Raw genomic sequence first — 26,368 nt, 5'->3', positions numbered from 1 at the left:
AAAAAGTCTATGATCTTTTAATTATGAAGATATGGGAGACTAAGAAAGTGGGCTCTAGATAGAAAGTCTAGGTTCTTGACATGTTATCCAAGCACTCCTAGAAGGCACAGCATCTTAGCGTTGGACCGCGGTCTTTCTCTTTGTCTTATCTTTGTAGGCCTGTCATCGGTGCCGGTACTTGTCAAATGTAAAATACTGCTGGTTTGTCAGATGTACTTCATATAGGCTGTTCACCTATGAACAGTTACAGATTTGTGCATAGATGACATGAGTATAATAGGCATGTTTTTATAGTTCTAGGTCAGGATAAATTGAAAGAAATAATATTACTTATGAATACATTAATTTTCCCCCGTTTCAGTTTGCTAAAGCTGCTGAAATGCAATATACCAGGGTTGGCTTTGACAATCAGGATTCATTAACTTATAAGCTTACAGTTTTGAGGCCATGAAAATGCCCAAATTAAAGGAGCAAAACAAAACAAAGAATGATACCTGGACCCCTCTGTCAGATGGCGAGGCACATGGCGGCATGTGCGGGTCTCTCCCTTGTCTTCCAAGCTTTGCTGCTTTTGGCTTCTTGCTTCCATGGCTTTCTTTCTGAGCTTCTGGGTCTTTCTTTCTGAATTTCATCCCCTTATAAAGGACTCCAGTTAAGACCCACCTGGGACAGGCCACAACTGAAATAATCTAATTGAAAGTTCCAACTCTCAATAGGTTTATACGCACAGGAACACATCAGCTTTAAGAATATGAGTTTCTGGGAACCATGGAGTGTCCAGATCATCACAGCCTCATACACAGGTTTTACACCAATATTAAAAATTAGTAAACGAAACCTGGGGGTCATGAGTTACTTTACATTATGTAATATAATAAAATACTCTCTATTAGGGTAATAGTGTAAATATACACCAGAGTTCCCAGAAATGTATCTTCAATCCTTAAATCATGGATATATATCATATTATTATGAATATCATTCTTTTAAAATAATTCCTGGATGGGAGAATGAATAGTAATATGAAATTATAATTCACTGCTATTATATTCAAACCTTGGTAAAAAAAATGAATGAGCAAATCACTATCTTTAGTAAATGCATTATTTGGTTTCCTTTAATGGATTAAAAATCTCTGTATTTCACAACAGCTGCAATGCTATGATTAAAAATGATCCATTCTCTGTATTGTATAGAGGATTGTGCTGTAATAACTATTATTTTTATTATGAAAATGGGCCTATACGATTTGAGTTTTATTTCCAGGATAACTGATATATCCGTGCACAAGAAAATAGAGAAATAGCATTACTAGTATTAAAATAATATACTAAGTAGTGTGTGTTAAAAAGTGTGCATTTTAACATGCAATGTACTATTTAATATGATTTTTATATTACATTTGTCATAAGGCTCAAATTCTGAAGCTAAAAGTTGAAAATAAAGGCATACAAATTATCTAAAGCTTCCAAAATAATTCATGAACCACTGATGGATGAAATGAATGCAAAAATTTGAAGCATTTGTTTTTATCTGGGATTTATTTGGACTTTGTTTTGGTGTATTGTTAAGGGGGGCAAATATGAATTAGGCCAATTCCTATTTAATAACTTGGACAGTAAATACTTGAATGTTAAAATATGCTATACATTAGGTTAACCAATCTTTGTGAAACAGCACACCATTTTGGCTAAATTCCTTGCATCAACAACTTCAAAATGCCCATCTCACATGCTCTCTGTATGATTAACCTCAGAGGCCAAGACTTTAAATGTTTATTGATGACATCATTACTGCCTCCAAACTTCTGTTAAATTTTGGTTGCATAAAAACTGCCAGTGGTGCCTGATTGCACCCTATTGACCTAACAATTCTTTATTTTGACAAATACTTAATTTTCACCAAGTAAAGGTATAGCCGCTCAGTCAGCACTAACTGAATGAAACATTGTCTTCATGCAATGAAATCTGTTGTCATGAGTTCTTAGAATTGGGGTTTCTGAGGAAATGTTCTGACAGTAAAATCAGAAAAAAATTGTTAATTTTAATTAACAATGCATCGTATTTAAAAAATTGGCTGTGGAATTATGTGAATTGCTTTTTAAACAAAGACTGGATCTTATATTTATTTATAGCCTTGCTTTTATGGTTGGTAGTTATCAAGAGTGCAATAAATAGTGGGTGATTTGAATTATTTCACAGAATACTTGTGATGAATCTAAATGGATTATCACAGAGCCATTTATCAATATTCATAGAAAGTTGCATTTATGCCAACTCAGCTATGACATTTATAACACATGCAACCTTAAAAAGTCACGTCTTTATCTGTGCCTATGTGCTTTATTTGTAAAAAAAAAAAGAAAAAACGAAATAATTTGAAGAGATGATTCAAAATGTCATTCTTCTTAGACCTTTTAAAATCATGCCACAAAGACATTTCTTTCTTGAATCCTGTATTTTACAAAGATATTTCTTTCTTGATTTCTGTATTTTTTTGCTGTTGTCCATACATTGAAAATGACAATCTTATCTTAGATTTTATTTATTGAGTAAAGAAATACATATATGGCAAGTTGCCAAATAAATGACAGTCTCAAATTTTGGAAGCCTGCCAAATTGCTTTTAATTCAAACTGCTCTCAGAGTGACTAGAACACTAGTACTATATTTATGACACAGGAAAATGACCTTCCCTGATTTTTTTCCCATGCCCTGTAGACCTGAGCAAGCTTGGAACACCCTTTTATATTGAAAAGTCTTGCTCCATAATAAGAGTTTCCCATAGTCATATATTAAGACTATGTAGTCATACCCAACGATGACCATAAGAAAAAGGCAATGTTGCAGAAATAGACATTCATAGAGGAATTATTCAGATTGTAATAAAACATCTGGAGCCTGGAGCCTGTTCCAATATTCTTGTGGGCAAGCTTTATGAACTTTAGGATATCATCATCATATACATACATTTCTCATATGCATAAACTGATAAGAGATTCTTTATCCATTGGTTGCCAATTCCATGTCACAAATGTCCTCTTCAGATTTTCTCAGAAATTATTATTTTCTTAGATAAATTCATACTAAACCTCTAAACTCATCATACCTCTTGGTTAGGAGCAGAATTAGGCAAAGCCAGTAACTGTAAGAAAACAGAGTAAGAGGGGACACGATGGTTGGATAAAACATGATGGCTCATAGTCATTGAGTCTCTCGAGTGTTTGTTCTTTCATAATTTCTAATTTTTGTGTTTTTGTTGGATGGGCAGGCACTAGGAATCAAACCCGTCTCCAGCATGGCATGTGAAAATTCTGCCTGCTGAGCCACCATCAATCATACTGCCCTAATTTCTAATTTTCATATCATTCTTTCCTCATTTGACTTGTACACATTTAAGTTTTATTGTTATAGTGGTTTTGAGCCGTGTACCCCAGAAAAACCTGCCCTTAAGCTTAATCCATTCCTGTGGATGTGAACCCACTTTATATAGGAACTTTTATTAAGGTTACTTCAGTTAGGGTGTGGCCCAGCTCAATTTCTGGAATCCTTATAAGAGGAAATTCAGTCAGAGAGAAAGCTATGGGCAGCAAGAAGCCGAAGGTCAATGGAACCTGGGAGAGAAGGAAGAGGCCAGGAGAAATGGCCATGACTTGTCATGTGGCAGAGGACCAATGGTCAGCCAGGACCAATGATGGCTGACAGCCAGCCCTAGAATGCCAGTCTTCAGGCAAAAAGCATCACCTTCATGACACCTAGATTTGGACTTTCTCTGAGCCTCAAAACTGTGAGGCAAATCAATCCCCACTGCTTACACCAACCCATTGCATGGTATTTGCTTGAGCAGCCCAGGAAGCCAAAATAACTGTCACTATTTTTGTGCTTTTAATCAGAATTCTAAAAGTGTTTTAAATTTCTCCTAATGATCTGATGACCTCATATTTTAAACAACTGAGTTTTCATCCTACTTATCCCAGTATGGCAGACTTTATCTGAATTTGCTTGAATAGGATAGATTAATATATTTTTCATGAATAACACAAAAAATATCTCAGTGTAACTCTGTATATGGAGATCAGAAGTGTTATAAACAGCATAAAATTCAGTACTGGCTTTGGTATGATGGAACACTAGGCCTGGAGGACCACTTGGCAATGAAAAGATGGGGGGGGGGGGGAAACGCACCCTCTGGAATGCCCGTGCATAACCCAAGCCAGAAGTCAGCAAAAACAAAATCGTCCTGCCTCTAAGATAGAAATATGGCTGGATATGGGTGCAGTTTATCTTGCATCGCTAAATAGTTTTTGCCTTTCCTATCAGCTTCATTGTCTCTTCCATTAACCCAGGTGTTGTCTCCATCACTTCCGTGGTATTATAAATGTGAATGACTCTTTTTGGCCCAGCGATTCTTTTGAGAGGACTTCCCCACACGGTGAGGGAAAGATATTTAATCACGCTTCCAACTACCATGAGCGTGCTGGGGACAGTGCTACTTCTCCAAAATGTTCCGATGACGAATGCCTTGTATGAGAAGTAGCTAGTAGAGTTTACTTTGTTACCTAGAATGCATGGAACACTCCACCACACACCACACCTTGCAACACAATGAAAAAGTTCTAAAAATATTGCATGCACATTAAGAAGACCTGATGCAGTTACTAAGTTATAATGATACACACACACACACACACACACACACACACACACACACACACACACACACAGTAATATATTATAGTATGGAAGTTGGCAAATTACCATTTGGGGGCCAAATCCTATCTACCAACTGTTTTTGTATGGCCTGGGAGCTGCGAATGGCTTTTACATCTTTTAATGGTTGAAAAAAGGCAAAAGAAAATTATATTTATGACACTTGGAAATTGCATAAATTCAAATTTTAGAATTCATAAACAAAATTTTAACAGAATACAGACACACTCATATTCTCATGTCTTGTTTAATGGCTGCTTTTGTATAACAACAGCAGAGTTAAATAGTTCCAACAGAAATGTATGTGGCCTGCAGACTGAAGTATTTTATCTGACCCTCTACAGAAAAGGTTGTCCACCCCTGTTACAGTAGATGAGTGCACAGACCCCGCTGTCATGGATATGGTCCATATCTGTGCTCAATCACGTAGGTACAGTGTGAACATTTTTGTATCTCAATCTTCTGATCTGTAAAACAGGGACGAAAATAGTACCTACCTGGTGGGGATTTTATTTTCACTAATTTAAATGAATTTACATATATTAAACACTTAGAACAGTGTCTGACAAACATAGCAAGCATCTGATGATGATCATTATCAGAACAATTGCAAAACAAATGATCAAGACGTTTAGACATTTCATTCTAAAATCAGTGGAATATCACTGAAAGACCTTTTTAAAGGAGAGTGATATGACCAGATTTAAATTTTAGACACATTGCTATGGCTATAAGAAAATCAGAGAGAACTAAAACTGGAGGCAGAAGTTAGATGTCATTTATATAATGTAGGGGTAAGTTGAAGGAGGCTTGAACTAGAGTAATGGCAGTGAGATACAAGAGGTGAAATTTTTCAAGACATAGTTAGGATAGATAAACAACAGAAATCGATGTAGGTATTAAGGGAGAGACGTGAGAATCCAGCAAATCCCTTGGGTAAACCTACACAGGGAGCATGGAATCAGGAATAAATTGTTAGGGGGATAGATAATGGGTTGTATTTCAGATAAGCTAAGTTTGAGATGCCTGTGGAATGTCAAATTACAGGTGACCAGGTTTATGGTAGATGCTCAGCTTGAGAGAAATCTGATGTTAGGGTATATATTGGCGATTGGTCAGCATATAAACAATGATTGCAACCTTGATTGGGAATGAGATTCTCTCCAAGGGAGAGTGCTTAGAATGAGAACAGATAATTGCCCATAAAAAATAAAAGAAAGAAAGAAGAAAACAATCAGAAGGAAACCAATATATAAATAACAGGAAGATGCTGGGAATAATAGAAAAGGAAACCTAGCAGGAGTATGTAGAAAGGTTGGAGAAAAATAGGGAGTATATTTTCTCAGAAGCCCAGCAAAGAGACGTCTGAAAGCAGGACAATATAATCAGGTTATATGTTCAATTGCTGGTCAGATGCCATCCTGGGTTCAAATAAAATGAAAACCCAGACAATCCTTGGGTTTTAGGAGGCCTTAGTTGGAGCAGTAGCAGTGGAAGGTAGAATTTCCATTACATTGCATTGGAAATGAGAAGGTAAAAATAGCAAGTAGAGAAAACTTTTTAAATGAAGTTTGTTCCCGAATGGGAAGACAGCAAAGGGGCAGTGGCCAGAGTGGAAAATGGAGATGTCTCCAATTAATTAAACTCTTTCAAATATCCCCTTTCCATTACTCATACACTTCTTTCATTTTCATGTTTAAACGAGATATATTTCTCTCTGACACACTGCAAGTATTTATTAAAGATTAAGTCTGTGGTTCACAGATTTGATCTGGGAATTGTTAGCTAACCTGAACAATTTTTAGGGGTCTTTGAGGTCAAAACTGTATTCATAAGAATACAAAGATGTTGTTTGCCTTTTCACTCTCATTCTTTCAAGAGTGTGCAGTGAGTTTTTCAAAGGTGTTTGAGGTGTAAAATCATAACAGGGTGAATATGGAAGTAGATATAAGACTCTATCTTCTCTAGCCAGACATTAAAGAGACTTGCCAAATGTAAAGCAGTGCCACAATTATTATTAATTATTGTTTTTGTTTTGGAAAATGCAGTTATTTAAATAACAATAAAGTTTGTTATCAATAAATTCTATTATGAACGGATTTATGAAAATAAGTTTCTAAGAGTAAATATTGTAAAACAAATGAAACAGAACCTATTTGGAGTCCTCAAATAATTTTTAAGAGTGAAAATGGGTATAGAAATCAGGGAGTTTGCCTAGTTAGTTTATAATATAATTGTTACCACCATTAAAAATTCTCTAATATTCAATGCCCAGGTTGTTGTAGACCAAGAAGTAAAGGGAAATTTGAACTTAGACTTAAAAATCTGAAAAGACTATTTTTCTATGACGTATTTATGGCTTACTGAACCTTCCATTATTTATTTATATTGTATGCCTACCAGATGAAGTAGAAAATGGATGATGCTTTATATAATTGTTAAAAACTAAAAATTGTCTAAAACACTCTGGAATGGAGTACACATTGATTATACAAGTAATTTTTTTATTCATTGATTGTAGACCTGTGTTAACTGAAAAATAATGGCATGTTATAAATTACACTGAAGGACTCATGTAGTTTCTTGAAGTGCATATTTGACCTTTGTTCTTAAAGCATTATAAAATCTAACTTTTTATAGAGTCGGCTTGGCAACGATACAACATTGTGTTTAAGAAGAGAATGTTTCATGTCTCTATACAAATGATCTTTGAAATGTTTTCAGTTTAAACCTGGGGGATTTTATTGATTTTGGTTTACTTTCCCCATTTTTTCTTTTTTCAAAATGTGTTAACCCTTCACCTTTCACATGGAAATCAATTCCATCTAGTGGTTCTTTGAAGACTAATATTTTCTTTTTTGGTTGCTTTTCCCTTTAGGAACCTCTAAACCTTTTCGTTTTTGTCAATAAAACAACAATTACAAAGTAATTGGTATTTTCATGCTGGTGTTCAGGCAGGAAATGTATAGACCTAAGAAAGTTTCATGAAAGTCACATAAGACCTGCTCCACAGCTATTGTAAATATCCTTCTTACTATAGAGGTTAATAATAAAACAATTAGAAATAGCAGAAGAATTTGGCTTAATTTTACATTTAATTATTTTTATTTAAACATTGTGATTTCAAAAATTATTCTTTCTTAATTTATAGGCACTAGTAAAGGAGTATTTTCTCTTAAGAGTACATGTCTATTTTCTTTACTTGATATCTCCATGTGGACTTACATATCTAATAGGAATGCCAAACTTAACATTTCCAAAAGAGAATATCTACGTTTCTTCCTTGGTTGTTTCCATTCACAGGGGTTGTTCAAGCCAAACCTAAAAGATATGCCATTTCCTGTTTTCTCCAGACTCTCTAAATTCCATTCGTTAGACAATACTGTCTACTTTACACATACATACCACTCTAGCTTCAAATGCCACCATTTCTGCATTGACCACTTCAATAGACTCATAGCTGTAGTCTTTGTTTCTGTTCTGGATCCATGTTGTAAACAAATTTAATTATCCTTCCTTTCCCACTTAAATTCCCCCAACTGCATCCAAATATACACCAAGGCCACACTCCTTGCTGTGGCCTTTTGGGCCTCCCAGGAACTCTTTCTTCCTTTTCTAACTTCATATCCCACTAACTGTACCCTGTACTCCATCTTCCATGGCCTTCCCTCCAATCTTTGTTCTTGACTCATGTTTCTCATGCTTGTTGTTTCATTAGCAATATTCTGTTCCCAGCTTTTCACTTGGCTTTCTCCTTCTCCTTCATGTCTCTGCTTAAATTTTACTTCCTCAGAGAGGTTAGTGCAGATCTTCAGCATTAAGTACCTCCTTTCCAAGACACTGTCTATTTTTCAACTTAATTCTCTTATGGCCTGTGCCAGTTTGAAAAGATTTATGTACCCTAGAAAAGCCATGCTTTAAAGCCAATCGATCTTGTGAGAGCAGTGGTTTCTTCTAAACCCTATTCAGTACTATAGGTTGGAAACTTGATTAAGTTATCTCCACAGAGATGTGACTCAATCAATTGTGGGTAATAAACTTGATTAGATGGACAGGTCTCTACCCATTCTACATGGGTCTCGATTAGTTTACTTGAATGGTACAAAAGGGGAGACATTTCTGAGAGAGTTTCTCTTGGAAACGAGGAGAGCCTCAGAATCACAACAGAAGAATGAGAGAACCAGAGTCTACTAGCCAGTGACCTTTGGAGATGAAGAAGGAAAGTGCCTCCTAGGGAGCTTCATGAAGGAAGAAGCCTGGAGAGAAAGCTAACAAGACACCGCCATGTTTGCCATGAGCCCTTCCAGCTGAAACAGAAATGTTGGATGTCATCAGCCTTCTTGAACCAAGATATCTTTCTCTGGATGCCTTAGATTGGACATTTCTACAGGTTTGTTTTAATTTGGACAAGTTCATGGCCTTAGAACTGTAAACTAGCAATTTATTAAATTTCCTTCTTTAAAAGCCATTCAATTCTGATGCATTGCATTCTGGCAGCTAGCAAATCAGAACATAGCCTTAACATTATTTGAAAATATCCTGATCACTTTTTTTATTTACTCTTTTATCTGCAAATTCCCCTTCCTCATTAGAAAATAAATTCTGAATGAGCATAGATACTAACTGTCCTATTTACCATTGAATCCCCAGAGCAAAAATAGTGCCAAACATATAGCACACTCAGTGAATGTTTCTTGGATTAATTAAGGATAGAATAAATAGATATATTTTTATGATGTATCAAAGAATCAGGAAGAGGTTATATAAAATCATGTTCCACATGCATGAAAATATATTTAAATTTGGGAATTTAGTTAATCCCCAACTATTTGGCATTTCTAGAAATTAGCAAAGATGATATGATTTATCAAATAAACAATATAATAATTTAAATAAATAATATATTTATAAATTGCTTTGGCTAGATATTTTCCCCTCTGATACTTCTGCTTATTTTTTTCTCTAATAACATGTAAATTAGATTTTAGGGGGAAAAAATACCCAATATGACTTTCTGATAGCATAAATCATTCCAATGAAGCACATATCAAAGATAAAAATGAAGGATTATTGATTGAAGGTCATATAGATAATCAATAGTTAATCTAAAATGAAAATCTAAGATGCTTAACTCCTAGTTTCATGATTTTCATAGAACTTTTTCATATAGTACTTTATTATACTGTTACTATAAAATTTATAGTGACAATTAGTAATAAACATTTCATCATTCTTTTCTGTTGTCAGGAAAATTCAGTGAAAAAAAAGAGTTGTACGCGTCACACAAAGAATAAGCCAAAACTTATTTACATAAGTAGTTATGATAAATTATTAAATAGGCAATAATATCCATAATTATATTTAGATATCCTTCTAGTCTTATTGCTGATTAGCTATGTGGCATTCTATCAGAAAATTTAACACCATCAAATGTAAGTTTCAGAGAAGATAATATCTAAGTGAATAAAATTAAAGGAAAATAATATTTAATGTGGGTCAAGATGTGCAAAGAAAGTAAGAGTATTAATTAGTTCAGAATATTTGAAGAACAAATTAGCAGTACCCAGCAAAATAAAATAAAAGAAGAAAAAAATTCTATCTACAGATAATATGATAAAATACCTGGAAACTCCTAGAAAATCAGTGGGAAAAAACCACAAACAGAAGGATTTAGTAAGAATATAAAATGAACAAACACCTATCATTGGCCTTTATACACACACACACACAATAATCCTTCATAGACAGAAGAGAAAATCCAATTTATAATACTTGTACAGATTACTTAAAATTGAACTCAATTAGAAATGTGCAAATCTTATGTGAGTAAAACATTTAGAAATTTCTAAAGCATGCAAAAGTGGGCTTAAACAAATGGTAATACATCCTTCATTCTTGAATAAGAGATATCAATATCATTAAAGTTTCAATTTTCCCTAAATTGACATTGAAAATTCAAGCAAAGTTAACACAAGTATCTCTTTCTGGAGTTAATATAGTTATTTGAAAGAATATATGAAAAAGTAAATATGTAAAAATAGGTAAGAGATAAAAATCCATGAGAGGGAATAGCCCTACCAGATACTGGAATGTCATAAAGTCTTTGTAGTTAAAAACAACGTGGTGTTGGCACATGAACAAACAGGCAATGAAAGAGAATAGAGAGTTTAAATAGATTCAAGAACATATAATAATTGAGCATATTAAATGCATTTTTTTAAAATAAATGGTATTGGGACAACTGGATAGACATTTAAAAATTGTAAAATTAGATCCATATTTCACATCATACTCAAAATAAGTACCAAATGGATCAGAAATTTAATATTAAAAATGAAACATGTTATAGAAAAAAATATGGGTGGATTAATTTATTACATGGGCTTGGAAAAGATTTATTTAAATATCATACAAAATTGTGAACCAAACAACGGAAAGACTGAAATAGTCTACTAACATAAAATAAAAACTTTTGAATGTCAACAAAAATGAGTAAAGTCAAGAGATAAATGACACACTGGGACAATATTGCAACATATATCTGATAAATGGTACATTTTTCTAATGTAAATAGCTCCTAAAAATTGAGAAAAACTACAAAAGTGTGATAGAAAAATGAGAAAAAAAGATATGAATGAAAAATATATGCAAGTGGCTTTTAAATATATAAAATATCTTTAATCATAATAACAAAAATACAAAATAATAAAAGGAAACATTATTTCTAAGAAAACATATTGGTAAAAATTCAAAAGCTTTTTAACATGCTTTTTATTTATTTATTTTTTAATATTTTTATGGAATGATCTTCAGACACATATAGTCCATCCAAAGTATACAACTATTAGTTGTATACAATATCATCACATAGTTGTGTATTTATCACCATGTTCATTTTTAAAACATTTGCATCACTCCAGAAAAAAGAATAAAAAAGAAAAAAAGAAAAAACTCATACATCCCATACCCCTTACCCTTATCCCTCCTTCTCATTGGCCACTAGTATTGCAATCTACCCATTTTTTTTTACCCCTTATCCCCCCTATTATTTATTTATTTTTATCTTAATTTTTTACTCATCTGTCCATAGCCTGGATAGAGGGTAAATCAGCCACAAGTTTTTCACAATCACAGCTCACGTTGTAAAAGCCATATAGTTATAAAATCACCCTCAGAATCAAGGCTACTGGAAAACAGTTCAACATTTTCAGGTACTTCCCTCTAAGCACGTCAGTACACCATATATATAATGTATAAGAACGACCTCCAGGAGGTCGTTTGAAACCTCTTAGTCACTGAAACTTTATTTTGTCTCATTTCTCTCTTCCCCCTTTTGTCAACAAGGTATCTTAATCCCCTAATGCTGGGTTTTGGCTCATTCCAGGAGCCCTGTTGCATATTGCCAAGGAGATTTAAACCCATGGGAGTCATGTCCCATGTAGGGTTCAGGGCAATGAGTTCACCTGCCAAATTGGCCTAGAGAGAGAGCCACATTTAAGTAACAAAAGAAGTTCTCTAAGGGTGACTCTTAGGCATAATTTTAAGTAGGCGTAGCTTCTCCTTTACAGGAACAGGTTTCATAGGGGCAAACCCCAAGATCAAGGGTCAGCCTACTGATTGTCCCCACTGTTTGTGAGAATATCAGGAATTCCCCAGGTGGGGGGGTTGAATATTTCCTCTTTTGTCTCCAGTCCCCCAAGGAAACTTTGCAAATACTTTTTTATTCTCTGCCCAAATTACTCTGGGATATATTGGGTCATCATATTAACCTGTACAAACCAACAGGATCTCACACCCTATTCAAGATTCCATGTAATTATGGTGTTCAACTAAACTGACCATACAAGTTAAATTAGATAATGCATTACCTAAAATATGAATTTTGCACCAAATAAACATCTCTTCCTCTGTTCTTACTCAGAAGTTGAAGTTTTAAAACACAGACCATATCATCATTTACCCTATATTCTGATTTACCTTAGTCCTATTAAAATCAGCTTCTTTGGGGGGTGCAAGGGTAGTCCCGTGATAGAATTTTTGCCTGCCATGAAGGAGACCCAGGTTCGATTCCCAGTCCATGCACTCCCCAAACAAACAAATAAGCAAACAAACAAAAACAAACAAAAAAATTCAACAAGTGCTGCTGAATCTGTTTGGGATACTCACATGGGAAAAGAATGAAATGTGACCCCATCGTACAGCATACCAATAAAAAAATTAGCTTCTTTCATATCTCTATCAAATTCTGATCCCTTTTTCAACTTTTTAACAGTTGCTGTATAGGGTAGTGCTGACTCCCATAACCTCAGTGCTCTAACTTTGAGTTCCAGGTGTCACGTAAATACCCTAAGTTTCAGAGAATGACCATTTTATACACAAATAGCTCAGTATCTCAGAATTTAGAATAACAGTTACAACGCCAGAATAGATACGACTGCTGTAAGAACTTACAATCAAGGACCCTTAACAATAGGCCCTAACCTGATTACCTATGCCCTTGATTTCAATTCTCTGAGTTTGTGCATTATAGTTAGTCCATATGAGTGAGGCATGATAATATTTGCCTTTTTGTTTCTGCCATTCTACTCAACACACTCTCTTCAAGTTTCATTCACCTAGTGGCATGCTTCACGATAACATTTTTTCTTAAGGAGGTGGTGAGAAAACAAGCATAACCACATTGCTGGGAGAAATACAAAATGATACAACTTCTGGTGAGCTTTCACCAGATGATTAAACTTCCCATAAAAATGAAGGGATAATAAAAAAATGGAATTTTTTGTATATTTTATAAAAAAATGTTTGTATATTTTGTAAAAAATTTTGTATATTTTGTAAAATATACAAAAATAAAGACCATAAAAAGACATAAGAATAAAACTAAAATACAAAAAACAAAAAGCTCAAACAAAAAAAGAAGAAATAAGCAAAAAAAACCCACAAAAAAGTGAAAAAAGAAAGAAATTTCAAATCAAAAGTAAATAAAAAATAAAGGGACAGGGCAGTGCAATGGTGGCACAATGGAAGAATTTTCACTGACCATGCCGGAGACCCGAGTTCGACTTCCAGAGCTTGCCCATGTATTAAATAAATAAACAAATAAATAAATAAATGAAGGGAGAAACTGACTTGTGCTTCCCACTGTGATGCAATAATAGGCATACAGGATCACTTATATGGCATATTTATGCCAAAAACATTTAATGTGAATGGATACAGATGATTCAGAATATGTGACATTTATTGTATAAGATAATCGGTTTTAACTTTTCAAAAAAGTTCATGTCTTGAAAGATGCAAAAATTCTGAAAGGTGAGGAATTGATCTAAATTAGAGAGATAAAATAGGCAACAATCCATTACAATATGTGAATTATGATGGGATTCTGGATCAGGAGTACAAAACTTTAAAAAAATTTGGGGACAGTACCAGAAATTAGAGTATGAACTGTATATTAGATGAAATTTTAAAATTAATGTCCGATTTCTTAGGTGTGATAATGATATTGTTGTTGTGCAGTATAGTGAGGTTATTTGTAGGAAATGAAAGCCAAAACATTTAGGGGATGTCTTAGCTTCCTAGGGCTGCCACAACAAAATACCACCAGCTGGGCAACTTAAAACAGCAGAAATATAATGGCTTATAGTTCTGCAGTCTAGAATTCTGAAATCAAGCTGTCCTTCTGAAGTCTCATGAATATACTCCATGCTTCTCTCTTAGCTACTCATGATGGCCAGGAATCCAGGTATTCTTTGGCTGGTGGCAGCATAGCTCTAATCTTTTCCTCCATATTTACATGGTCTTCTCTCTGTGTCTGTGCCCAAATTTCCCTCTTCCTATAAGTATATCAGTCATATCAGACTAGAGGCCTGCCTTATTCCCCATGTGACTTCATCCTAATTTAACTAATTTCACCTGCAATGACTTATTTCTAAATAAATTCACATCTGAAGTACTGGGGATTAGAACTTCAACATATATCTTTTGGGGGGACACAATTCAACCCATAACAGTTTATCCTCTGGCTCCCCAAAATTCATGTCCCTCCCCATGCAAAATGCCTTCACCTCATCCCAGTATCTCCAAAAGTCTTAATCCAATGCATCATCCACTTTAAGTCTTAAATCTCATCTTCTAAGTCATATAGATTAGATATGAGTGAAACTCTGGGTATGACCCATAGTTCCTCTCCATCTGTAGACCTGTGAAACCATAAAATATGTTACCTCCCTCCAAAATACAGTGGTGAGACAGGCATAAGACAGACATTCCCACTCCAAAAGGGAGAAATTGGAAGGACCAAAGTGGTTATTGATTTAAAGGAAGTTCACAGCCCAACTGGGAAACTTCCATCAGATTTCAAGACTTGTGCGCAATCTTCCATGACTCAATGCTCTGTTCTCCAGGCCCATGTGGGTGGGGGAAACCTGCCCTCCCAGCCCATCTCCAGGTCTATTAGGGGCAGTGGTTCTGCCCCCTGGATCCAGGAGGTCCTATCAGCTCAGACATCTGCACCCTTGACTCTGCCTTCATTTCATCTTGTCTCTGTCCCTTTTAGTCCAGGCTGACAAAATTTCTGCTGATATAAAATTCTCAAAAAAAAGCCTTGTTTGTCTTTCATGTAATTCTTGGGGGTCCAAGCCATCAAGCAAGAAGTTTCCCCACAGATTTTTAGTGACTGTAATGGTTAGGTTCTAGGGTCAACTTGGCCAAGTGAGTATGTGTCTGGTTGTCTGGTCAGGCAAACAATGGCCTGACCATTGCTGCAAGGATATTTCATATTAAATCATCAGTTAGTTGATTACATCTGCAGCTGATTACATCTGCAATCAACTAAATTACATCTCCCTTAATAAAATAATCCAATCAGCAGAAGGCTTTTAGGGAAGAAGAGAGATTCTTTCACTTGAAAGAGGTCTTGAAATCGCTTCTTCAGCCAGCGAACACAGATCTTGAAATTGCTTCTTCAGCCAAAGAGCCTCCCCTGTGAAGTTTGTCCAGACCCTTCTTTGCAGCAGCCAACTTCAGAGCCTGCCATGCAGATTTTGGACCCTTCCATTCCCAGTATTGTGTGAGAAACCTTTATAATTCTCAAATTTACAGATCTCTCATTTTGGTTCTGTTTCTCTAGAGAACCTTAACACAGCTTGATACCTAGAGTGTTTCTTAAGAAAGAGACTCCTAAAAATGGTTTTTACAATTGGTTTTCTACTCTAACTAGACTCAGAGGCACCAATAACTCTGTTTCTAGTAATCAAGATGACACTGACAATCCATGGGATGAATTGGCAGAAGAGACACTCAAAATACCACCATTAGATTCTGCTAATTGTATACTTATATGAGGCAAGGCTCTGGGTGAGAATGTACTTGACACCTTTATGGGGTTTTGTGAAATTAGAAGGTATAATGGTATTGCCTGGGTTTCGTTAGATATGTTGGACATAGTGATGAGGGTAGGAGAAGAGCTGAAGGCTTCAAATTTGCACATTAAGTGTCATATGAATGATGCAAATGTTTCCATATGGAAACTTCAAATAAAAAAGAAAATCTTATTTCCTGTGGTCACAGACTTGAGATCTCTGAAAACCAGACACAAAGTCTCCTTGTGCCAGTGGCAGATTTACAACATAAACTAAAATTGCAACCTTGCAGAGTTTCTGCTATTAAAGGAAGGGATTTGACTGAAAAAAGAATGGGATCCTGAAACATGGATGTATTAGTTAGGGTTCTCTAGAGAAACGGAATCAACAGGGAACACTTGCAAATATAAAATTTATAAAAGTGTCTCACGTGACCACAGGAACGCAGAGTCCAAAATCCACAGGGCAGGCTGTGAAGCCGACGACTCCGATGGAGGGTCTGGATGAACTCTGCAAGAGAGGTTCACCAGCCGAAGCAGGAATGGGGCCTCTCTCCTCTGAGTTCTCCTTAAAAGGCTTCCCATGATTAGATTTAGCATCACTAATTGTAGAAGACACTCCCCTTTGGCTGATTACAAATGGAATCAGCTGTGGATGCAGCAGCCGTGATCATTACCTAATCCTATGAAATGTCCTCATTGCAACAGACAAGCCAGTACTTACCCAATCAGATAAACAGCTACCACAACTTGGCCAAGTTGACACATGTAGCTAACCATGACAATGGATAATGATATACAGCTTGAGAATGATGGTGATGGGGAGATGGGATCCCTGGAATCTGCTGAGCCTTTGGTAGATAGAACTGTAATGGACTGCCCTGAGGAAAGAGCTTCCCAATCTCCAGCCTGTCTTAAGGAAACAGCTTCCTGGCCTCCAGGTTCCCCAGAGGAGTCTGACATCCAGCTCCACCTAATGAGATTAACCCCTCAGTGCCTGCTAACCCTGCAACCACTTCCCCGGGGAAAGAGCAAATAATCCTGTGTTACCAGATGAAACTGCAATGGAATGCCCTGGAGTAATAGGTGATGTACAAAATGTGACCCATGAAGAAGTACACTATATCAAAAGAACTGCATGATCTCTCCAGTTTATATAGACAGAAATCAAGAGAATAGTGGAATGGATATTAAGGGTGTGGGATAATGGTGGAAGGAATGTAAAGTTAGATTGAGCTGAATTTGTTAATATGGGCCCACTAAGCAGAGATTCTGCATTCAACGTTATAGCTCGAGGGGTTAGAAAGGGCTTTAAGTTTGTTTGGATGGTTTGTTGAGACGTGGATCCAAAATTGACCAACATTACCTGAGGTTCAAATGTCAGAACTGCGTGGTATAATGCAGAGGAGAGGATCCAGAGGTTTAGATAGATTGGAATATTAGGGGAGATTTATCATGGGAGACCTGTTCACACACCCTGGGAATGTCTAGAGGACACATCTATCACCAGATCCTTGGGAAATAAATATGTGACACTAGCTCCATCATCCCTGAAGAGTTCTGTAGTTTTCATTCTCTGTAGGTCAAATATTACTATGGGAACTGCTGTCACTGAGCTGGAATCCTTAAACACAATGAGGATGATTGGATTCTGAGTTGGCAGAAGCCATGTGGTGACAGTTAATCACCATAGACAAGGTGGATGTGGCCACTATAATGGAGAGCAGACTCAAAGCAGCAGTCAAAATAATCTGACTTGCAGAGACTTGTGGCATTGGCTAGTAGATCATGGGGTCCCTAGAAATAAAGTAAATGGGCAGTCTACTAAATTCTTGTCTGAGCTGTATAAACAGAATTCTAGGTCAAGAGAACAGAAGTCTAACTTGAATTACAAAAACAGAGAGTTACAGTCCCTTTGCCAGTTCCCAGCCTTGGGACAGTTTACAGACCCAGAGGCCCTTGAATGAGGATTGGGGAAGGACCCTTAAGCACTGCCCACAATTTACACTTTTATCCTTCCCCCAGCCTTCTCCAAGGAGACCTACAGCCTTTTACCAGGATGACTGTGCACTGGGGGAAGGAAATGATCAGCTGTGTCTGGGATTATTAGACACTGAGTCAGAAAGACACTAATTCCAGGAGATAAAATGTCACTCTGGACCACCAGTCAGAGTAGGGGCTTATGGAAGTTAGGTGATTGATCAAGGTTTAGATCTGGTCCATCTCACAGTGGGCCCAGTGCATCCCTGGCCCATTCTGTTGTCATTTCCCCGGTTCCAAAATTCATAATTGGAACTGACATACTCAGCAACTGGCTGAATCCCCATACTGGTTCTCTGACTCATGGAGGGAGGACTATTATGTTAGGAAAGGCCAAGTGGAAACCACTAGAATTGCCCCTACCTAGCAAAATAGTGCACCAGAAGCAATACCACATTCCTGAAGATATTTCAGAGATTACTGCCACTCTTAAGGACGTGAAGGATGCAGGGGTAGTAATTCCAACACATCTCCATTCAATTCCCCTATTTGGCCTGTGCAGAAAAGAGTAGGACTTGGAGGATGACAGTGGATTATCATAAACTTAACCAGGGATTGACTCCAATTGCAGCTGCTGTTTCAGATGTGGTATCTTTGCTTGAGCAAATCAATACATTGCCTGGTACCTGGTATGAAGCTATTGGTCTGGCAAATACCTCTTTCTCAATAATTGTCATTAAGAACCACCAAACCAGTTTGCATTCAGCTGGAAAGGGCAGCAGTTTACCTTCACTGTCCTGCCCCAGGGGTATATCAACTCTCCAACCTATGTCAAAATCTTGCCTACAGTAAACCTGATCATTTCTTCCTCCCACAAGACATCATACTGGTCCATTATATTGATAATATTATGCTGATTGTATATAATAAGAAAGAAGTAGCAATGATTCTAGACTTATTGGTAAGGCATTTGCATGTCAGGGGCTGAGAGATAAATCCAACAAAAATACGTGGGCCTTCCACCTCAGTGAAATTTCTAGGTGTACAGTAGTGTAGGGCATGTCAAGACACATCTTCTAAGGTGAAGAATAAGCTGTTGCATCTGGCACATCCTACCACCAAAAAGAGGCACAACACCTAGATGGCCTCTTTGGATTGTGGAGACAACATACTCCTCATTTGTGAGTGCTACTCTCATTTACCACACAACCAGGGAAGCTGCTACTTTTTGAGTGGGGACCAGAACAAGAAGAGGCTCTGTGACATGTCCAGGTGCTGAGCAAGCTGTTCGGACACTTGGGTCATATGATCCAGCAGATCTAATGGTGCTGGAAGTGTCAGTGGCAAATAAGGACGCTGTATGGAGACTTTGGGAGGCCTCTATAGGAGAATCACTACACAGACCCTTAGGATTTTGGAGTAAAGTCTTACCATTCACTGGACATAACTACTCTGCTTCTGAGAAACAGCTTTTAGCCTACTACTGGGCCTTAGTAGAGACTGAATGCTTAACAATGGACCACCAAGTCACCATGAGACCTGAGTTACCTATCATGAGCTGCGTGTGGTCTGACCCATCAAGCCATAAAGTTGGGCATGCACGGTAGCACTCCATTATAAAATGGAAGCGTATATTAGAGATAGATTCAAGCAGGTCCTGAAAACACAAGCAATTTACATGAGGACATGGCCCAAATGCTCATGGCCCCCACCCCTGTCACATTACCTTCTCTTTCCCAGACCAGAGCTATGGCCTCTTGGAGTTCCTAACAGTCAGTTGACTGAGGAAGAGAAAACTCAGGCTTGGTTTAGAGATGGTTGTGCATGATATGCAGGGACCACCAGGAAGTTGACAACTATAGCACTACAACCCCATTCTGAGATTTTCTTAAAGGGAAGTTGTGAAAGGAAATCCTCCCAGTGGGCAGAACTTTAAGCAGTGTACCTGGTTGTTCATTTTGCTTGGAAGGAGAACTGGACAGAGGTGTGTTTGTATACTGACTCATGGGCTGTAGCTAATAGTTTGGCTGATTGGTCAGGGACTTGGAAGGAGCATGATGGAAAATTGGTGACAAAGAGGTCTGGGGAAGGTGTATGTGGATAGACCTTTCTGAGTAGGCAAAGAACATGAAGATATCTGTGCTCCATGTGAATGCTCATCATAGGGTGACTTCAACAGTGGAAGGTTTTAATAATCAGCTGGATAAGATGACCCACCCTGTGGATAATAGTCGTCCTCTTTCCTTAGCCACTGTTGCCATTGACCAATGGGCTCATGAACAAAGTGGGTATGGTGGTAGGGATGGAGGTTATGCATGGGCTTAGCAACATGGACTTCTACTCACCAAGGCCAACCTGGCTATGGACACTGCTGAGTGCCCAATCTGCCAGCAGCAGAGACCCACAATCAGTCCCTAGTATGACAGCATTCCCTGAGGTGATCAGCCTGCTACCTGGTAGGTTGATTACATTGGACCACTTCTATCATGTGAGGGGCAGTGATTTGTTCTAACTGGAATAGCTACATACTCCAGATACAGGTTTGCATTTCCTGCATGCACTGCTTTCTCAAGAACTGCCATCTCAAAAACTACTATCCTCCATCATGATATTCCACAAAGCATTGCTTCTGATCAAGAAACCCACTTCACAGCAAATGAAATGTGGGAATGGGCACATGCTCATGGAATTTTCTGGTCTTACCATGTTCCCCATCATCCAGAGACATCTGGGTTGATAGAATTATGGATGGCCTTTTGAAGACCCAATTATGGTGCCAACTAGGTAGTAATACCTTGCAGGGCTGTGATAGTGTTCTCCAGGAGGCTGTGTATGCTCTGAATCCGTGATTACTCTATGGTGCTATTTTTCCTATAGTCAGGATTCACAGGTCCAGAATTCAAGGGGTGTAAGTGGGAGTGGCACCACTCATTATCATCCCTAGTCATCCACTAGGAAAATTTTTTCTTCCTATTCCTGAAACCTTAAGCTCTGCTGGTTATCAGGTTTTGGTTCCAAAGTAGGAGACCACAACAATAATTCCATTGAACTGCCACCTGGCCACTTTGGGCTTCTCATGCCAATAAGCATGAAAGGGTATTATTAGTCTTTCTGGGGCGACTGATCCTGACTATCAAGGGGAAATAGGACTGCAACTACACAATGGAGGTAAAGAAGAGATTTCCTGGAATACAGGAGATCCCCAGGGCATCTCTTAGTACTCCCATGCCCTGTGGTTAAAGTCAATGGAAGACTGCAACAACCCAATCTAGTCAGGACCACCAATGACCCAGAAACTTCAGGAATGAAGATTTGGGTCACACAACCTAGCAAAGAACCAAAGCCAGCTGAAGAGCTTGCTGAGGGTAAAGTGAACATGGAATGGGTAGGGAAAGAAGGTAGTGATATATATGAACTCTGACCACGTGACCAGTTACAGAAAATAAGGACTCTGATTGTATGAATATTTCTTCCCTATTTTGTTATGAGCATGTTTGCATTTGCACGTAAGCAAATATCTTGTTTTTTTTTATCATATGACATAAGTTGTTTTGTTCATGTTCTACTAAAGTTACAGGATATGAAGTTTAAGAGTAAATATTACCTAAGGACTTGCACCCTATTCTGGAGAGAAATAGTGCATTTCTGGTTGTATGCAAGACAGTTGAGTATAGTTAGGCTAAACATATGCCTGTTATTGGGTTCTATTTGGAAATTAAGCTTGTTTTGAGGTGATGTGTATAGTTGTTAAGTTGGCAAGAGATGGACTGTGATGTTTAAGTTCTGGTGTCGACTTGGCCAAGTGATAATGCCTAGTTGGCCCAGTTGGCCAAGTGATGATGCCCAGTTGTCTGGTCAGGATATTTTGTGGCTAGTTGATAAATTATCATTCAGTTGATTGCATCAATACTGATTACATCTATGATCAACTAAGGATGTGTTCCACAAATGAGATAATCCAATTGGTTGAAGGCTTTTAGGGAACAAGAGAGACTCTTTCACTGCTTCTTCAGCCAGCAAGTCTTTCCTGTGAAGTTCATCCAGACCCTTCATTGGACTAGCCAGCTTCACAGCCGGCCCTACAGATCTGGGACTCTTCTATTTCCACAATTGTGTGAGACACCTTTGCAAATCTCATATTTACAGATCTCTTCTGTTGGTTCTGTTTCTCTCGAGAACCCTTACTAACACAGTGACTAACCACATTTCTTTTCCTGGCTTCTGCTGAGATGGATGTTTGGGGGAGCCAAGCTATTCTTTTTAGCAAATGATTATTCAGTGACATCCTGAGCCATGTCTCCAGAGCATGGATAGGTTGGAAATTTTCCTTTTTTTTTGCTCATTCCTCAATTTACCTCTTTTCTTGTATTTTTCTCTAAGCAGCGAGGAGAAATCAGCTGTATCTTCCACACTTTGCTTGGAAATATCCTCAGCCTTATAGCCAAGTTCATCATTTACATCTTCTGCTTTCTATTGAACAGAATATAATTTAGTCAAGTTCTCTGCCACTTAAAGTAGATCAATTTAATTATCAACCGATTTCTTATTTAATTTTCAGAAATACAATCAGGTACTCCTTTATCTCTGGATGACTTTATATTCAATTAGATATATTATTTCTCTTAATTATGTACGTGAAAAAATTATTTTGGAGTATAACTGTAGATTGAAACATCCTATTATCTTTACCAAGTCTGTGTCTCAGCATTAGTTTCAAAAAGATGTTTTGCATTTATCCTCATTGTAAAATCCAGTATGTCTTAAATGGGTAAATACATAGAAACAAAATACTAAACTCATGTGTTTATGATTTCTGCAGATATCATAAATGTCTGCTTTGGTGCACATCAATATAATCAGTTACTCTTAATGGTTAGTCTTGATTTTTTTTTAAACCATAATAAATCATATTTATAAAACTTGTAAGTATTTATAAAAGTATACAGGCATATGTTTGTTTACTAATAATTTATTCATTTAACTTAAATTTTCCTTTTAGAACTTCTTACATATTTTGCTCACTCATTTCCAGCACTATAAATGAGCTGGTATTGGACTGTGTGCCAGTTTGAAAGGATTATGTGCCCTAGAAAAGCCACGTTTTAATCCTGATCCATCCTGTGGAAACAGCCATTTCTTTTCATCTCTATTCAGTATTGTAGGTTGGAAACTTGATTAGATTATCTCCACAGAGATGTGACTCACCCAATTGTGGGTGTTAAACTTTCATTAGAGGGAGATGTGACGACACCCATTCCAGGTTGGTCTTGATTAGTTTAGTGGTATCCTTTAAAAGAGGAAACATTTGGAAGAGAGTCACAGAACCCCAAGAACCGTGAGAGCTCACGCAGCCAGAGACCTTTGGAGATACAGAAGGAATATGCTCAAGGGGGAGTTTCATGAAACAAGAAGTTTGGAGAGAAAGCTAACTGATGTCGCCATGTTTGCCATGTGCCTTCCCAGTTGAGAGAGAAACCCTGAACTCCATTGGCCTTCTTGAAAGGTATCCTTCTCTGGATGCCTTAGATTGGACATTTCTATAGCCTCGCTTTAATTTGGACATTTTTCTCAGACTTAGAACTGTAAAACGTGCAACTTCCTTTTTGAAAGCCGTTCCATTTCTTGTATATTACATTCTGGCAGCTTGCACATTAGAATAGTCTGAAATCAACAATGTTCAGAGGAGATATTATATCAGTACGTATGATATAACAAGCACCATTTTAAGCTCTCTCTATAGATGTTTGTATATTCATCTATATAGATGTATATTTAATATACATGTCAATTAATCTTCACAACACATCTTAAATGTAGGTACTATTATTGTGCCTTTTATTGTTGTGGAAACTTAGTCAGAGTGGCTAAGCATCTTGCTCAAAGTCACATGTCTTGTGTTTAGTGTCAGTGGACTCTAAAGCTCTCATAAACATGAGGACACAGGTTGCTTCCCAGAGCAGCTCATACAACTCCCTCACCAGCCAGGCAGCAGAGATGCCTGGCATTCTATCCTAACAAATTTGCAAACATTCTCATGTCAGGGATCTTCATGGTAGCTTGCAAAAACACAAATGTTATGATGATGATATTGCAACTATGTGATGATATTGTGAATTACTGATTATGTAAGTAGAACGGAATGATCAAAAGTTACAAATTTTTGTGTTGGGTGTTTTTTTTGGTATTTAAAAAAATTTTTAAATTAATAAAAAAAAGATAAATGTTAGCTCTAAGAAAGAAAGTCTTAAAGAATTAATGTAAATACACTTATTAAAGCACTCAGATGTGGAGACCAAAGTCACATTTCATTGATCTTTCTCCTATTCTGTTGTATTCAAGTGACATACACACACACACAAAGCATACTCTATGAACGGTAAGGAGTATTGGGTCGAAATTTCACTTTTTATATAGCTTTAAATGGACTGCAGCAGAATCCTAAACTAATGCTAATTAGATTCATAGTGATAAAACTGATAAGATGCTCAAGCCTCCATTTCCCAAATAACCTGCCCTCATCATAGTAAATACATCTTCAATGTTTTAGATCAATAGGCAAACTTTAAAAACAGGAACCTGCTATTAATAGAGGGTTGACTGATAACTGCCTCTGTTCTGAAAATTACATATTAGCCTTAATTAGTAAAATACATATCCTGACTCCACAGATTCATCTATTATAAACTATGTGCTCATATCTTTACTTCTATAAGTCATTAAAAGTTTTATATAAGGGAGCAGAAGAAGAATTTGAAAGAAAACTATCTCTGGATAAGAGATTTTTAGTGCATTGCATTACTAGCTAACGGGGAGGAGGGAATTTTAGATAATTTATTGTTGAACTAAGATCAAGAAATTTAATAGAAAAGTGACAGAGGGGATGTTCAGTGTGCCAACTGTGCACCTGGTATTAAACTACACCCTCCTCCTCCTCATTCCCACACTAGCACCCACATACACACATATATTACTTGTATGCAAAGATAATACAGTGCGGATGGTAAAATAAGATTTGAATAATCTGAGAGTAAATTACAGTACAAGAGTTCCCACAAAATGGTTAATATTTATGTGTTAAATGATTAAGATAAATTCTTTGGGGAAAGGATAATGGAACTGGAATGCTAATAAAAGATGCTATGACATTAGCCTTTAAGCTTTAGCCAGGAAAATATGAACCTAACTATTGACCACAAGATCAAATTACAACCAAATGAAACTTCAGTAGAAAGAAAACACTGAGCTTTCTTTATTTGAGAAAAAAGAGGCATCTCCAGAAAGCAGAATTATGTTTGCCACTCTTTACATTAGCAGGTGCTTATTTCAAAGGTTTCATACTATAAAATCAGAAAAGTATGGCTCTACATCTTTAGGACAGTTTTCTCATAAAGAAGAATAGTATTTTCTCTCTTTCAAGTCCTTCAATTAACGAAAAGTGAACAGAGCTGTCATTTTATTTTCATGTTTTTCATATACTGATTAAGACATTTTTCATCATTTTCTGGAATTCAAAATAGCATCTATTTGAGTATATGAATTTTACATTTTTACTGAATATCTTAATTCTTATAGCTGACTTGTCTTTTCCAGTATCTTTAAATAATGAGAATTCATATATTTTCTTTCATATCTTTAAAAATAAAAAATAATTTATTCTTCAAAACATTTGTTTTAACTTTAAATAGAATGGCTTTAATGTTTTGCTATTAAATGTTTTGGTATTGAACTGTTGGAGTTTGGGCCTGAATTATTTTCATGTTAAGAAATTATCCTTCTAATATAAGTTCACTCAGGTTTACTCAGAATCTTTTTGAGAAAAAAATGAATTTTTTTCCTAGTGTTTCTTGAACGTAATTGAAGAGGTTATGATTTTTATCCTTTGATTTACTATGTGCAATATTTGATTACCTGATATCTGAGTACCCTAAGGTATATTTATAAGGTTATCTTAAATCATAAGGTATTTTTCTTTATTTCTGAATGTATTTAATAGCATCTTATTGGGGGATTTTGTATTTATTTTCATCTTATACTGCTCACAAATTTCTTTTTTTATACAGCCTTTGCCCATTTCTGTAAATGGTCTTACAAAAGCTCTGTAAATAAATGAACTCAGTGCCTAGTTCAAATTCTTGTAACCCCACTTTCCTCCTTACCAACACATGGAATCCATCCAGTCCAGTTCATCCACAGTCTCTTAAGTGACAAATGGGCCTCTTCCATCTTTACTGCTACTTTAACTTTGTGCAATATGTGGCTTTATTGAAAGTTTTTTTTTTCACTTTTTGAACCTCGATTTTTTTTTCTTTGGACAATTT

This window comes from Tamandua tetradactyla, chromosome 26 (assembly GCF_023851605.1).
Source record: "Tamandua tetradactyla isolate mTamTet1 chromosome 26, mTamTet1.pri, whole genome shotgun sequence".
Lineage (NCBI taxonomy): Eukaryota > Metazoa > Chordata > Mammalia > Pilosa > Myrmecophagidae > Tamandua > Tamandua tetradactyla.
This window is presented reverse-complemented; position numbering follows the sequence as displayed.